Genomic DNA, 14,357 nt, shown 5'->3' with positions numbered 1-14,357 from the left:
AGAGGATTGTTGACAGATGTGAAGAGCTATTCAGCCGTGTCATAAAGGAATGGAGAGTTTACAAAGTCTTGCTATTTTAAAATGCTCATGGTTGGCAAAGAATTGAGAACTCCAGTCTTACCTGGTGTTGACAAAGATAAGGGAACACGAAACTGTGTATATTCAGCTTTGTGATTAAGTAACTAGACATCATCAGAAAGTCCATGTTGTGGAATAGACTATGCCCAGCTTTAGAACTTTGTTTTGCCCTCCAATAAACTCATCTTTTAATTCCATTGTTCACAAACTTTGGAAGGCCCCGCGTAAATAGCTGAACACTTAAAAATACGGGACCAATGTGCTCAGACATGGCGCTGCTCGCCGCCCACATGCCAACTCTTTTTTTTTTAATAAAGATTTATTTTATTTTTATTGAAAAGGCGGATATACAGAGAGGAAGATCTTCCGTCCTATGATTCACTCCCCAAGTGAGCGCAACGGCCGATGCTATGCCGATCCGAAGCCAGGAGCCTCTTCCGGGTCTCCCACGCGGGTGCAGGGTCCCAAAGCCTTGGGCCGTCCTCGACTGCTTTCGTGGGCCACAAGCAGGGAGCTGGATGGGAAGCGGGGCCACCAGGGCCTGTTCTAATCCGGCGCCCATATGGGATCCTGGGTGTGCAAGGCGAGGACCTTAACCACTGTGCCATCACTCCGGGCCTGATTTTTTTTTTTCTTCCTTTTTTATTATATGTGAGAAGATCTTCAAAAAGTTTGTGGAAATGCCTGTGATGATGAATGCACGGATTTCAAATTTTTTCATCAAAATAAAAATGTCTCTTATTTGTATACAGTTCTACAAACTTATTGAAGTACATTTGTATTTCCAGTTCTCTTTTCTTTATTTTCTGTTTTAAAATAAAAGTAGATTTACAGGGCTAGAGGAACAGAGAGAATCACCAGAAAAGAGAGATCTTCCATCACTGGTTTGCCACCCAGAGGGCTTCAACATCCAAATCTGGTCCAGGCCGAAGCTAGGAGTTCCATGCAGGTGTCCCAGGTGGATGCAGGGCCCCACGTCCCTGAGCCATCACCCACTGTCTCCCAGGATGTGAAGTAGTGGACAGCCTGATGGGCAGCAGGCGAGCCTGGTCAGAACCAGATCGTACATTCTGGGCTGTGGCATCCAAGCAGCATGCCAACTGCTGTGCCAAGTGCTTGCCCAAGTCGCAGTTCCCTGTGTCCAGCACTCACCTTCTGGACCCAGCAGACAGCCCAGACAGGAGATGCTGGAACTGGGAGACAGAGAAAGCCTAGTTTGGAGATTTGACTGTACTGCTGTGCAGCCTCGGGCAAATCGCTCAACCTCTCTCGTTCTTCAAAGAAATAATGGAAGGGAGGAAGAAGTTGAGTGTCAAAAGCTTGGGCAGGTTCGTCAGAGCCTACCAAGGCTGAAGCTATGAGTTGGGAACTCAGGGTCTTCCACTTGAGTGGCAGGGACCTTAAGTACTTGAGTCATCACTACTGGCTTTCAGGGTCTATACTGGCAGGAAGCTGGAACTGCAAGTGGAGCCAGACTCAAACCCAGGTACTCAGATGATGAATGTGGGCGTCTTCTCTAGCCATCTTGCCTGCTAGGCTGCAAGCTCTCCCCTGCCCAAGTGTTTTCAAATACCTCTCCATGGGAATCATTTCCCAGCCTTGGAAATGCGCTCTTCTCGGCTTCCCTTGCTGTGCTTCAGCATGCTACTTGAGTTCCAAGAAGAAGACACACATGTGAGCCTCAGCTGAAGGAACAGGCAGTGGGGCCCTGCGCGGTGATTCAGTGGCTAATCCTCCACCTTGCGAGCACCAGGATCCCATGTCAGCAGCATGACTGCTACTTCTTACAATTGCACATGACTGGACAGGTGCCTCACAGTAAACTTCTTAAGGAGGATGTCTGGTGGCAAGGGTCGGTTTGTGTCCCAGCTGCTCCACTTCCCATCCAGCTCCCTGCTTGTGGCTTGGGAAAGTGGTAGAGGACGGCCCAAAGCCGTGGGACCCTGCAGCCGTGCGTGGGAAATCTGGAAGAAGCTCCTGGCTACTGACTGTGGATCAGCCCAGCTCTGGCCATTGTGGCCATTTGAGAAGTGAACCAGCAGATGGAAGATCTTCCTCTCTCTCCTTCTCTCCATAAATCTGATCTGCCTTTCCAATAAGAAGTAAATTTAAAAGGCCCGGCGCGGTGGTGCAGTGGTTAAGGTCCTCGCCTTGCACGCCCGGGATCCCATATGGGCGCTGGTTCTAATCCCGGCAGCCCCGCTTCCCTTCCAGCTCCCTGCCTGTGGCCTGGGAAAGCAGTCGAGGACGGCCCAAAGCTTTGGGACCCTGCACCCGCGCGGGAGACCCGGAAGAGTCTCCTGGCTTCGGATCAGCATAGCATCGGCCGTTGCGCTCACTTGGGGAGTGAATCATCGGACGGAAGATCTTCCTCTCTGTCTCTCCTCTCTGTATATCCACCTTTCCAATAAAAATAAAAAAATAAATCTTTAAAAAAAAAGAAGTAAATTTAAAAAGAAAGAAATAGGCAGTGCATGGAGCATCCGTGTTGCTGAGGCTGGAGAAATCGGAAGGCGAAGTGTTTCTAGGGTTAGGGAGGTAGACGCAGCTTGCGAACCACGGGCAAGATGGTGTAGTTGTGGACAAGGACCGGGGTGTGGATTGCTGACCACAGCTAAGGCAGACTGGCCCGGGAGTCGGGGCAGCCATGTTTGTTACTCCAGCTCCATAGTCTGACTTCCAAAGTCTTTGCCGGAATCCCGACTTAAAAGCTACTCTTTTTTTTTTAATTGCTTGTCATTTTATGACATCGTTTCATAGGCTCTGGGGGTCCCCCAACCCCTCCCCGTGCCCTGCCCCCATGGTGGATTACTCCACCTTATTGCAGTACTACAGTTCAAATCAAGTCTTGTCAAAGCTACTCTTCTTGCCTTTTCAACAGCTTGGTACATTTCTGCCCAGCCCTTTCCTGCCAGAACTAGCGAGAGTGGAATCCGTGGATTGTGGCTGGTACTGCTGATGGGCTAAGATCCTCTCTTGAATGATCAGCCGTGTGGCTATCTTGTGTATTCAAAAGTAAGCAAGATGCAATTTAAAAATAAATAATGTAAAAGAATGTGATCTCCCCTCTTCCCCCTCTGGCTTTCTAACCCCGTACTTTGCCCTCTCTCCAATCTTAGTCTCTCAAACTTGCTCTCCCTCAGGACCTCTCTTTCCTGAGTCCCCCTCTTGTGCCTGTCTGCCAATGGGAAAGTCACCAGTTTTGGGTCAGATTCACCAAGCCTCAGCTATTTATCGGGCTTAATGTCACGGTGCCCTTTGAAAATTTGAGTTATCTATCTCTCAGCTGCCAGGTCTTCGCCAGGTTCCTCTCCGATAGCTCTGATTCCTCATGGGATGGCCCGCTCAGACATGTCCTTGTCATCTTAAACAAAATGTGTTTAGAAAAAAAAAGTTTGTCCTCTTTTCTGCGGGCTATTATTGTCACACGATGTCTCCAATCCGTGAATGATTTTCCCAGCCTTCGAAATGCCTGAAAGTGTGGCTCCATCCTGACTTTTTGGCTTCTGAACATCTCACTTTCTGTAGCGTGGTGCGTCATGAGCCAACATACAGAGCCAAACTACCAGGCCGTGAATTTTGACCTTCGTTGATGAGGGTGTGGCCTTGGGCGTGGTACTTACCCTCACAGCCCCTCTTTCCTCCTCTGTGAAACCAGAATAATAACTGACCCAGGAGGTACAAGTTCAGAGATGCACCTGGCAACATAGTGGGTTTTTCCACCCCTTACAAAGTGGAGCTCTTAAGGAGGATGTCCGGTGGCCATGGTCGGACTGCCACACAGAATGCCACGCGAAGGTGCCTGGTTCACTGGTTGGGCTGTGCTCCCCATTTCAGCTTCGTGTGAATACATCCCCCAGGAGAGAGCAGGTGCTGGCTCAAGTGGTTGAAACCCTGGCACTCACGTGGGAGACCGCCAGTGAAGGAGAGATCCCCACTTGTCTTGATCTGTCCGTCTCCCCGTGTGTCGGTTTTCTTGCTCTTCCAGACGCCATCCTTCGCTTCAAGCTGCCGTCTCCTTGAGGCCACCTTGAGGTTTCTCCTGCTGCCGGTTCTCTCCCTTGCAGGTGCTCACACAGACCACCTCTGCCCCTCCCACCCCCAAGCCTCCCAGGCTCCTCAGTATTGACAGCCCATGCTGGTGTGGTCCAGCTGCGGTGCCCTGGCCACAGCCCTCACACCTGACAGCCCAAAACATCCTATTCTTCTCTTAGTCCCCACACACTCCCCAACTGCTTGTGTGCTTCTAACGCTGTAGCTGTCAGCGTGTGCACGTCTTCTTTCTCTGCATAGAAAGCAAGTTCCCCAGGAATCGCATTCAACCAAGACTAGACCCAGACCGGTGCAGGGCAAGAGCTGAGATGAGCGTAGGTCTGTTCTCTTTGCTGTTCAACGCCCCCAGAGCAACCAGCTTTGCAATTCCTTTCTCTTGCCTGCAATTGAAACCACAGAGTGTGAAAGCTAACGGCAAGTGGCCGGAGCGGGAGAGGGGTCTGTCCCCTCTGAGACACCGGAGCAGAAGAAAGTCCAGCTGCAGGCATGAACAGCAGCCACCCAGCCTGTCCCAGCCAGGCTCTTCTAACCCTTCCGGGCCTCTCTGCCACATCTACCAAACGAAGACACCAGCAGAGCCACAAAGGCCCATTGGGCTCAAACATTCTGGAACAAATCTCCAAGCAGGTGGCTTCAAGAAGCTGCCTTCTGAATTACACTGAGCTGTGTGGAGTTGCTGCAGGGAACATTAGTTTCTGCTTGTAACAGTTCATTTCTTAAATTTAGCCTCTCCACCAGGAGCCCAGAGCATCTTCCAGGCCTCCCACATGGGTTCAGGGTCCCAAGGCTTTGGGCCATCCCTACTTTCCCAGACCCCAAGTGGGGAGCTGGATGGGAAGTGGGGCCGCTGGGATTAGAACCGGTGCCCATATGGGCACCTGGCAAATGCAAGGCCACAACTTTAGCCACTAGGCTACTGTGCTGGGCCTCCTCTATATTATTTCTATAGTATTTGAAATACATACTCGTATACTATGGAAATATACACATTTGAAATGTATAGGACTAGGGCCTGACACAATGACTCAATTGGCTAATCCTCCCCTTGCAAGCACTGGGATCCCACGTGGGTGCCGATTCATGTCCTGCCTGCTCCACTTCCCATCCAGCTCCCTGCTTGTGGCCTGGGAAAGCAACAGAGGATGGTCCAAAACCTTGGGACCCTGCACCCATGTGGGAGACCCAGAAGAAATTCCTGGCTTCGGATCGTCTCAGCTCCAGCCGTTGTGGCCATTTGGGGAATGAACCAGCAAGTGGAATATCTTTGTCTCTCTCTTTCTGTTTTTAAATAAACCTTTCCAATAAAAGTTTAAAAAAATAATTTTTTTTTAAAGTTTCGGGTCACGCATTTGGTACAGTGACTTGCATGCCACAGTGTGTGCCGGTCCCTGAGCTCCTGTCTTCCTGCCCTGGGAGGCAACAGGTAACGTTCAGGTGCATGGGTCTCTACCATCCACATGGGAGACCAGACACGGCCCTGATCTGACCCAGATATTGCATCCATTTGGAGAATAAACCACCAAATGGAAAATATCTCTTTGCCTTCCAATTAAAATCAAAATTATAAAACAATGCATGTGAAAGTACTTCAAAAGTTTATGACAAATGCAATTAAAAGGATGAAATTATTTTGGTTCAAAAGAAACGTTTAAATACATGCATAGTGTTTGTGGAATACTCATTTTCCACACACCAGGACTTTTTTCACATCAAGTTTTCTTTTTTTTTTTTTGCAGTTTTAGAAATTTATTTGAAAGGCAGAGAGAGAGAGAGATGGGAAGATCTTCCATCTGGTGTTAATTCCTGAAATAGCCACAGCAGCCAGGGCTGGGCCAGGAGGGGCCAGGAATTCCATCCAAGTCAGCCATGTTCTTGGGACCCAAGCACTTGAGTCAGCTGCTGCTGGCAGGAAGCTGGGATTAGAAGCAGAGCTGTGACTTCAGCCTGAGCCAGGACCCTAATCCAGATACTCCAAAGTGGGATCCGGATGTTCCAAGTGTCGTGGTAATTCCTGGACCAAGCATATCCGTATTTGATCTTATTCTTTTTTTTAATAACACCAGACAAATATTCCTCAAGGATTGGATTCGGAATTTCATGTGCCAGTCACTTAGCACCCACGGTCGCTAGCTTTCTGTTCCCTCCCCTTTTGCACACATTGCTTCTTTTTTTTTTTTTTTAGATTTATTTATTTTGATTGGAAAGTCAGATATACATAGAGGAGGAGAGATAGAGAGGAAGATCTTCCATCCAATGATTCACTCCCCAAGTGGCCGCAACGGCCGGTGCTGTGCCGATTCGAAGCCAGGAGCCAGGAACCTCTTCCAGGTCTCCCACGTGGCTGCAGGATCCCATAGCTTTGGGCTGTCCTCGACTGCTTTCCCAGGCCACAAGCAGGGAGCCAGATGGGAAGCGGCACCACTGGGATTAGAACCGGCGTCCATATGGGATCCTGGCATGTTCAGGATGTTGTATGGTTACGTAACCCGAGGCCAGAGCTGATATTGACAGCTGTGCCCAAAGGGGTTCCATTTCTTTGTTACCAGGAAAAAATGCCCTTGGGCCTTCTGGGTGAACGTTTGGCAATCCCTGTGTCCTATGCCATCTGATGGCCTTGGGGGTTAGAAGGTGGAAAAGAGCAAGCCAGAAGGGTCTTTGTCCTCAGTGGAGGTTCTTTCCCGAGTAGAGTCCAAGGCACAAATTCCAGTGCAAAGTAGTTCATTTGAATAGAATACAGGGGACCTGAGATAGGGGAGGGAAGCAAGCCATAAGAGGTACAAACGATCCATTAAATCACTAACGCAACTGGCGATGATCCTCCTGGGAAACCCCAGGAGCCAGTGCAGAACGGGAGCCTCAGATCGGGAGGCTCCCACTCCAAGGACCAGGGGGCTAAGGTCTGTAAATACCGGTTCCCACCTGTCGTCAGAGGTTGGCTGGACCTGGATGGCGCTCATGCTGCAGCGCTGCTCAGCTGCTTGGTGTGGGGGCATTGTGGATGGCAGCCACCAGACAGAGCCCTCGGCGAAGAGGCCAGTGCTGGCAGCTGGAAGTGAGAGCGGCAGACACGAAATGCTAAGGACGGGGCATCCGTGGCACCTGCTACCCTGCGCTCGTCCTCAGGCTTGTCGCACGCCCAGCAGACATCACAGCATCAGTCAGGATGTACACCGAGACCCACTGCCATGCACCAAATCAAGTTTCTCCTTAGTCCGGCCGCTGACTATTTTCTGCTCCATAATGCTCCAGCCAAGTTACGGGCTCATGCTGACATGTAGTCTTCTTCAGTCAGAAGCCACCAGCACGTTGTTTTTTGTTTTGTTTTTCAAAGATGTGTTTATTTACTTGAAACTTAGAGTGGCAGAGAGAAGGAGAGAGAGAGAGCTTCTATCCTCTTTTTACTCTTCGACTGGTCTATACTGGCAGGTCTGGGCTACACTGAGACCGGGAACTCTGTGCTGCTTGTCCACTGGGTGGCAGGAACCAAGGACTTGGCCATCTTGTGCTCTCTTCCCAGGCTTCCTGACACTCTGACATGAGATGGCTGTGTCCCAAGCAGCGGCTTAACCCACGGTGCCACAGGCACAGATTTCTACTGTGATGCTGAGCATTCTGCTCGGCGGATGTTGCAGATATAAGAACACATGATAACACACAGCAAACACATTCAACAGATCAACAGGCTTTGATAGAATGAATCATGGGTCAGCAGAGGCACATGATCTTGAGGGTGGCTTTTGTCTTTTCCAGGGAAAGAGGCTAGGTTCTGTCAACACCCTGTGCTTCAACTGCGGGTCAGCCAGCAATGAGTTGGCAACTCGGCAACATCTGTGAGAGAGGCTGGGACGCTGGTGACGGCAGAAAACACCTGCTCAGTTTGTTTGACGTCCTGCCGAGGATATGCATCCTGCCAGCGTTTACTGCCTACGGTTTGCAGTGTGATCTGTTCATGAACAGGTATCTTCAAGTCTGGTGTGTGTGTGTTTTTTTTTCCTATGATTTACTATTTATAAACATTTAACCTGAGTGTGAGCCTTTAGTTGAAATATGTATATCAGGATCAAGTACCTTACGGGGCGTTGTGGTACAGCTGGGTACGCCGTTACTTGGCATATCTGCGTTCCATCTCCTAGTGCCAGTTCAAGTCCCCTCTGCGCTGCTTCTGATGCAGCTTCCTGCTAACGTGCTTGGAGAAAGTGTGGATAAGGACTCAGGTACTCCATCGTGCACCCCACGGCGGAGACTCAGATGCAGCTCCTGGCTACAGCCTGGCCCAACCACACACACCTGTTGTAGCCATCCAGGGGAGTGAACCAATGATAACATGAAATTTGAAAACATGTGTAAAATTTGCTTTGAAATATGTTACCGAACATGACAGTGTAATGTTAAAACGCACGTCAAATACACAGGTCTTAGCTCCACATTCTTATCATTTTCTATATAGTTGAAATAAACTCAAAGAATATATGTACCACATGCTTTGAGTATATTAAATGTTTATCCTCATGCGTTTGTTTAAAATAACTTGGGAATTTTAATTACCAGAAACTTTCCTAAAAGCGATCTTTTTTTCTTAGGAACATACTTGAGGACCTGGCGCGGTAGCCTAGCAGCTAACGTCCTCACCTTGCACACAACGGGATCCCATATGGGCACCGGTTCTAATCCCGGCGGCCCCGCTTCCCTTCCAGCTCCCTGCTTGTAGCCTAGGAAAGTAGTCAAAGAAGGCCCAAAGCCTTGGGACCCTGAACCCACATGGGAGACCCAGAAGAGACTCTAAGCTCCTGGCATTGGATTGACACAGCTCCGGCTGTTGCAGCCGCTTGGAGAGTGAATCATCGGACGGAAGGTCTTCCTCTCTGTCTCTCCTCCTCTGTGTGTGTCTGCCTTTCCAATAAAAATAAATAAATCTTTTAAAAAAAAAAAACACACACAGCCTTTCATAGGTCCTAGCACGTAAAAATTATTTTTGGGGCCATCCTTTACTGCTTTCCCAGGCCACAAGAAGCAAGCTGGATGGGAAGTGGGGCCGCTGGGACAAGAACCAGCACCCATATGGGATCCCAGTGCATGCAAGGTGAGGACTTTAGCCACTAGGCTACAGTGCCTAGCCCTATGTTAAAATTTTAAAGATTTATTTTTATTTGATAGGCAGATTTACAAAGAGGAATCAGAGAGAAAGATCTTCCATCCACTGGCTCACTCCTCAAGTGTCCACAATGGCCTGAGCTGAGTCGATTTGAAGCCAGGAGCCAGGAACTTCTTCCAGGTCTCCTATATGGGTGCAGGGTCCCAAGGTTTTGGACCATCTTCTGCTGCTTTCCCATTCCACAAACAGAGAGCTGGATGGGAAGTGGATCAGCCGGGATATGAACTGGCTCCCAGGTGGGATCTTGGTGCTTGCAAGATGAGGATTTAGCTGCTGATCCACATGCCGGGCCCAAAAAATTTCAGTGTCTTAAAAATTAATTTGTTTTTATTTGAAAAATGGAAAAAGAGAGAGAGTGCTCTCAGCTGCTGATACACTGTCCAAGCTGCAGTAGCCAAAACCGGGTCAGACCGAAGCTGCAGACTGGGAATTGAATGCAGGTTCCTCTCTGGGTGGCAGAGAGCCGGCTCCGTGGGCCGTGCAGAAGGCTGGCATGGGGGCAGAGCTGGAGTCCAGCCCAGTACTCCAGGAGGGCGTGTGAGTGTCCCGGAGGCGTCGGAGTGCTCCGCCACATGCCTGCGGTGAGAGAGCTCGTTCGACAGATGTCTTTCCATGCTATCAAGATATCGAAAAAATAAAAATAAAAATAAATAAATAAAATAAGAATAAAGAAAAAGATATCGATCATATCGTCTGTTTATAATCGTGTAATCTACAGAATGAGTACCCTTTTCCAAAATGCTTTGATTTATGCATGCAGTGGTTTGAAATATTTGTATGTACACAGTAAGGTGTCTTGGCGATGGGACCCAAGAATCGACTCCTATTGAGTAAATACTTTTATTCCTGTAGCATACAGGTGAGGTGTAAACATTTTGTGCATGAAGCCAAGTTTCATGGTGTGTGTTTTCTGCTCTGAGCGTCATGCTGGCGTTTGAGCCGTTCAGTTAGGAGACTTGTATCAGCATCTGCATTTTCCTGCCCAAACGTAAGAGTCACATTTATACCATTTGTAATATATATGTTTTTAAAGATGTATTTATTTTTATTGGAAAGGCAGATATATATAGCAAGGGAGAGAGACAGAGAGGAAGATCTTCCGTCCAATGATTCACTCCCCAAGTGAGCGCAACGGCCGGTGCTGCGCCCATCCGAAACCAGGAGCCAGGAGCTCTTCTGGGTCTCCCACGTGGGTGCAGGGTTCCAAGGCTTTGGGCCGTCCTCCACTGCTTTCCCAGGCCACAAGCAGGGAGCTGGATGGGAAGCGGGGCTGCCGGGATTAGAACCGGCACCCATATGGGATCCTGGGGCCTTCAAGGTGAAGACTTGAGCCACTAGGCCACCGTGTTGGACCCACCATTTGTAATTTTTTTTTTTAAGATTTATTTATTTTCGCTGGAAAGTCAGATATACAGAGAGGAGGAGAGACAGAAAGCAAGATCTCCCATCTGTTGATTCACTCCCCAAGTGGCTGCAATGGCAAGATCTGAGTTGATCCTAAGCCAGGAGTCAGGAGCCTCTTCTGGGTCTCCCATGTGGGTGCAGGGTCCCAAAGCTTTGGGTCATCCTTGATTGCTTTCCCAGGCCACGAACAAGATGCTAGATGGGAAGTGGGACCACCAGGATTAGAACCAGTGCCTAGATGGGATCCCGTTGTGTGCAAGGTGAGGACGTTAACTGCTAGGCTACTGCGCTGGGCCCCATTCATAATATCTTTATGTATGATTAGAACTGTGTCATTTATTTCTATTCTTGCATCATCATCTACTTCCATATTCACATACACGTCATGTACGTCCATGCTGATGCTCTCACCGCCTTCAGCTCCCTCTTCGGCTTCTCTTATCCGCATCGCCTACGCCTGCTCACATCCACAGCAGTCACCACGGCAAAAGATGCGTCGGTGGATGCGTTCACGTCAGACTCTCTCAGCCTGGGCACCTGTGCCTCCCCAGGGCGTGTGGTAACACCCAACCAAGACGGCGAGGACAGTTCCCTGGGAGCCAGGCAGGGCTGTTGTTAAAACTCTCACGGTGCACAGGACATCCCCGAGGTCCGAAGGGCTGAAGCGGGGAACCCCTAGTCTCCATCGGCCCTGTCCTGTCTGGACTCACCTCCTCTCTGTCACCAGCCGTGTGCGCGTGCGCGTCGCCGGCACCCTGTGTATTGGTCTGTCGTTGACAGCGGCGCGCACGGCATGTGCCGTATCCAACCCTTCCGCATCATTCATGCCTTCACTCAGCTGCACATCTGTGGTCCCCTGCGCATCTGATTTGCACTTCAACACAGGCCTGTCACAGCAGCATGAATAGGCCTTTTCAGCTAAAAACTAAAATTTGATTTCAATTCTGCCAGCCTCTGGCAACACGTGTAAAAGGTGAGGGGAACTCACTGGTGCGGTCACACTCTCTAAAATGGGACATAAACTGTTTGATGGATTTGTCTGTGCTGTTAAACACCTCAAAACTGCTGGCTTGTGGGCTCCGCTGAGTGACGAGAAGGCTCCCGTTTGATGGATCACAGCGTGCAAGTAAGCCTGTGCCTGATGAATAAATGTCACTTACTCTTCTTCCCAGGACCGGAGGGCCTCTGCAGCAGACATAATTGCCTTCCGATTTATTACAGTGGTGATAAAGGGTCATTTCTTTTCCAAAGAGCACTGCACGATGAGTTCCTGATATGGTTTGATCACATCTTGTTCCACCTGCCCTGGGCGGGGCTGGGCATGGGCACCTGGCATATGACAAGTCGCAGAACCCACTGCTTCACCCAGGGCTCACTGGGCAGTAAGTGACGTCTGAGCCCAAGACCAAGAGCACAGCCCAGGTTGCCACATTCACCCGAGTCTGCCCGTGCAGGCATTATTGTTACCCGCCAAGACAACCGTAAAACGGTGTTTCCGGATGAAATTAACCAACGGGAGATAAGACAAGCAAGGGCAGATTCCTCTGATGGCTTGTCACAGAGGGAGGGAAGGTGAGTGTTAAAAGCCAGTCTGATGTATCAACGATTGCTGTTTGATCCTGAACAAGTTACTTTTGTGTTCTTATCTTCAAAGGGAGGTTCATGAAACCCAGTTTAGAGGAATATTTTTAGGAAATATTCCTTAATAGAAGCAATGTCTGCAACACGGGAATCACTTCATGGGAGAGAAGGAGGCTCCCCAGGGTCTCGGCACGTGTCAACGCTGCTTGCTTTCCTCATGTGCGTCCCCAGCTCTTTGCCTTATTCAGACAGCTCTGTGTGATGCTCCTTAGGCTGTGATAACAAATGACCCTAACCTTGGCGGCTGAAAACGCTGGAGCTTTCTCCTCCCCTCCGTCCGGGAGCTGGAGTTCCTACGGGGTCAGGGGTCAGTCTGGCTCCGTGCCCTCCGAATGCTGCAGGAAGAATGCCTCCTCCTCTCCTGCCTGTTGGTGATGAACAGCCACCCCTGGCCGCCTCTGACTTCCATCACTCTCGTGCCTGGGTCCTGCTTCTCAGCTGAGTCCTTGGGATCCAAATCTACCTTTCCGCTCTCTTCTGAAGATGCCAGTCATCGGATGTAGGGCCCACCTGAATCCAGCCTGACGTCATCTTGACTTACCAATCATACCTGCAAAAGCCTGGCCCCCAAGGAGGTCACATTCTGGGTTTCCGCTGGGACATGATTCTTGGGGAGCATATGACTGCTGTTTGATTACTCTGACAAGCTAGAGACAATGGAACTTTATATATATATGTATAATCAGAGGTATATTGAGCTCACAGCCTGCAGGCTGAAAGCCCCAGCACATAGAGCTCAGTGGCTCTGGCAGAACTTTCCTGGCAGATGGTAAAAACACATGTGGGGGCAAGAGAATCCATCACCAAACACGAAGCCAGAGAGCTTGGCTGAGGTCCCACAATCCCTGTGGAGGGTAGACCCCTAAGTGACCCAAGAATCCTCCCCGTGCCCCAGCTTTTAAAGATCCATCGGCTCCCACAGAGGAGCGGCAAAAGAGAGGAAGAGGGAGAGAACAGGAGAAAGAGATCTTCCATCCAGTGGTTCACTCTGCAAATGGCCACACAGCTGGGATCGGGCTAAGCCGGAATCCAGAAGCTTCCCCTCCAGGTCTCCCACTCAGGTCCAGGGATCCCAGCACTTGGGCCGTCTTCTGCTGCTTTTGCAGCGGCACTGGCAGGGAGTTGGACTGGAAGTAGAGCAACTGGGACTTGAACTGGCACTTCTATGGGATGCTGGCCCTGCAGGTAGCCGCTTGCCTCGCTGCTCTACCATGTCAGCACTACTGTTTTGTTTTATTCACTAATAATTCTATGAAATCATAGACTTCCATAAAATATGTTAAAAGCATATAGCTGGCTGTGTAAAACAGATGAAACTGTTGCTTACAATGCCAGGATCTCATGTTGCAGTGAAGGTTCAGGTTCCTACTGTTCCGCTTCGAATCCAGCTTCCGGAAACGCACGCGGAAAGGCAGCAGAGGATGGCCCAAGTTCTGGCCCCTGCCACCACAGCAGAGGCCCAGACTGAGTTCCTGTCTCCTGGCTTCAGCTTGGCACAGTGAACTAACGGGTAGAAGTGAATAAGTGGGTGGAAAATCCCTCTCTGTCACTTTAACGTTCAAATAAATACATAAATCTTTAAAATATGTAACATATAGTTTCAGCTCAGTGGAAGCCTTGACGACCCGGTCTTCATTGGCTGCCCCTTGCATTTTTTTTTTTTTTTCATTTTCTTTTCCAGGAAGAACTTGGGACCCTCTATTAAAACTACCAATGTCTCCAGCTTAGCAACGGGTTAATTCATATTCTTTGACTTTATGATGGTACAAAAGCAGTATGAATTCACTAGACATTATACGTTGAATTTTAGTTTGTTCCCCCCGGCTACTGATATTCACTACGATATTCTGCTACATCACTGGACAACTGATCCGCGTCAGAGCTCCCCGTGAACTTGGCAAGCACAAGGTCCACAGCCAATGCCATACTGGGGACGACCTTGTTGAGCTATGTTGCCCAGTAAAGTAGGTGTGGCACATCCACCTTTAATTTATGAAAGTTACAGCTCATGATGGGTTTATCAGGGAAT

At 49.4% G+C, this 14,357-nt stretch overlaps 1 protein-coding gene across 1 annotated transcript in view; it reads left to right on the top strand.

The window, feature by feature from the left end:
* Positions 1 to 8,017: 8,017 nt before the first annotated feature.
* Positions 8,018 to 14,357, top strand: part of CHGB (chromogranin B) — a 29,594-nt gene continuing 23,254 nt past the window's right edge. The window contains exon 1 of the mRNA XM_040980984.1: positions 8,018 to 8,088. The gene's annotated coding sequence lies outside the window, so the exon portion shown is untranslated. The remainder of the gene's footprint in view (positions 8,089 to 14,357) is intronic.

Source organism: Ochotona curzoniae, unplaced genomic scaffold, assembly GCF_017591425.1.
Source record: "Ochotona curzoniae isolate NIBS_2020 unplaced genomic scaffold, NIBS_Ocur_1.0 contig_3520, whole genome shotgun sequence".
NCBI lineage: Eukaryota > Metazoa > Chordata > Mammalia > Lagomorpha > Ochotonidae > Ochotona > Ochotona curzoniae.
Note: the sequence above shows the minus strand (reverse complement) of the source record. Positions and strands in the feature narration are given on the sequence as shown.